The following is a 2,744-nucleotide window of genomic DNA, read 5'->3' on the forward strand; positions in this document are numbered from 1 at the left end:
CGTCTTTCTATTTTAAATGCGCGTGATATTCGCCACATCCAGCGTTGCGTGATGGACGACAGGCGTGTACCGCATCATCTTTGGTCCAAGCAGTGACTTCTGTTAGGGGAAAGAATGCACTGCCCAAACAGTTCGCCGAAGTTTGAACTAGTGTGGTCTTCATGGACGCATTCCTCGTAGGAAGCCTCTCCTCACTACAAGGCATAAATCAAGTCATCTTTCTTTTGCCGAAACCTATGTGAGTAAGGGGAAAGAGTTTTGGAATAAAATTATTTTTTCTGACGAGACTAAAATCAACTTGTTTGGGTCAGATGGTATTAAACGAGTATGACAACGACTCTCCAAGTTTTCCAGCTATGCCGAGATCACGTAGTTTGTGGCATATCATACCATGATCTTTATCAAAAGCTTTATCAAAAGCTTTTGCAAAATCAAGGTATATTACGTCCACATTTGAGTTGCTGAGTAACTGCTTCAACACCCAGTCATATTGCTGTAGGAGTTGGGTTATGTAGCTCCTACCTGGTCGAAACCATTCTGGGTATCACTCAGCAAGTCATTTTCTTCAAGGAATGCGACCAGTTTCCCTCTAACTATTCGTTCCATGACATTGCTGATGTGTGAAGTCAGAGATAGGCCTGTAATTTTTGGCATCTGCTCTGCTTCCTCCTTTATGGATTGAGCATATTATTCCCTCCTTCAGTTTGCTTGGCAGTCTGCCATTTGAACGAAAACTCTGGAAGAGAATCTGTAGTGGTTTGGCCAGGCCAGGCTTACACGATTTGAGGAGGATTGCTGGGAAACCATCAGGGCCAGCAGTTGAGTTTGCATCCACCTCATCTATAGCTAGTATTATGTCTTCTTCACCTATGTCGATGTAATCCATCGTAACTGCCTCGCTGATTATAGGTGAGGTGGCAAAGAAATACACTGGTTCATTCACTTGTCTGTGTTCCAACGGGGAGGTAAAGACACTTTTGAACTGGTCATTCAGTATCTCACTGATCCTGGTTGGGTTATCTGTGATGGAGTCATTCTTTAGGAAGAGGGGTCCTATTTTGTAGCAAACTGAGGCTGTTTCTTCGGCACAATTAAAGAAAGTCTTTGGGTTTGACTTGATGCTTTTCATAACCCAGGCTTTTTTATCTGCTGTCTCTTTCACATAAGATTGTCGCTGGCTTTTTTCAATCTCCATCAGTGTTGCTTTTAGGCGGGACCTTTCACTACTTTTGGGATGTTGGTTAAAGCGATTTGCAACCTTCGTCCGTCATGAGGATTTTCCTCTCCATTGGAATCTTGTTCCTTTTTGTGTTGGCCTTGTGTTCTGGGAGATTTTTCAGGCATATGATTTGCATAACAGACATGAAAGAGAGACATTTCGGCCAGTCCTGTCTGAGGATCTCTTTTTAGTTTAATTTCCAGGCTGCTTTGTGGAATTTCAGATTGAAGAAATTTTGGGTGCTTCCTTTAGGCTGTATGTCTCTGGCTACTTTTGGTCCATACATAGACAGCTCTATTATATTGTGATCCGAAATTAATGTCGGCGTCACTTTCACATTATGAACGATATCCATATTGTTTGTGAAGCAGAGATCCAATATGTTATTCGCCCTAGTTGGTTTGAGTACAACTTGCTCCGTGAATAGAGCATTGGTGAGTTTGAGCAGGGACTCCACCAGTATATATACGACGGACTTCTTTCAGTTTCCGTCTATACATATATGTGTAGCGGTTCGTCAGAAGTAACCGATTGTAAAAAGTAACACCTGAGATCGATTTGTTCGACTAAAACTCTTCAAGGCGGTACTCCAGCACGGCCACAATCGAGTGAGTGAAACAAATAAACAAAAAAAAAAACAAAGAAAAATATATAACGTTTAGCATCGACTACCTATTGAGTCATAGTGCACTCTCAGTGGTTATATATGTCGCTCAGATAAAACTAAAAATTGTACCTCTCTGATTTATGAGTGCTTTGTGTATATGTGTGTGTGTTTGTGTGCGTCCGTGCGTGTGAGTGTGTTGTAATATAAATATCGTAGACCTATAATTACTTCATACTGCAGAGATTCGACCGAAACCGAAATAACATTTTCTACGTACGAATATTATGGATTCCATTACTGAAATGGGTTAAAATTAAATTATTACATAAATATATATAAAGAGAACACAGTGTCTTGCTTCATTTCATTTCATTAAATTATGTTTCACTAACGAGAAAGCAAAATAGATTTTCAGCAAGATATTTTCTCTCCCTTGCAAAATAAAGAAACAACCTTTAAAAAAAAAGTGTGCGTTTGTGTGTGTGTGTGTGCAGGGACTTGGCCCGAATGCCTGAAACAAGGTGAATTCCGCTAAAAACACTTAGTTCCAGGAAGTAGTGTGAAACGGGGCGACGGATTAAATCCACGCTCACCAGGAGGCCATCGCGAAATTGTGAAGAGCAAGAGAGAGATTGAAAGACAGATATATAGATAGAAAGGCAGATAGATAATGATTGCGATCCAAGAAAATATACTCAAACATACAAATATTCATGAGGAAAAATTGGACCCACACGCCGAGTTTGTTATGACGCAAACATGATCACATGCATACACTCAAACACGCGCGCACACACACACACACACACACACACGCACACACATACACGCACACACAAACTTTACTCTTTTACTCTTTCACTTGTTTCAGTCATTTGACTGTGGCCATGCTGGAGCACCGCCTTTTAGTCGAGCTAA

This window comes from Octopus bimaculoides, chromosome 4 (assembly GCF_001194135.2).
Source record: "Octopus bimaculoides isolate UCB-OBI-ISO-001 chromosome 4, ASM119413v2, whole genome shotgun sequence".
Lineage (NCBI taxonomy): Eukaryota > Metazoa > Mollusca > Cephalopoda > Octopoda > Octopodidae > Octopus > Octopus bimaculoides.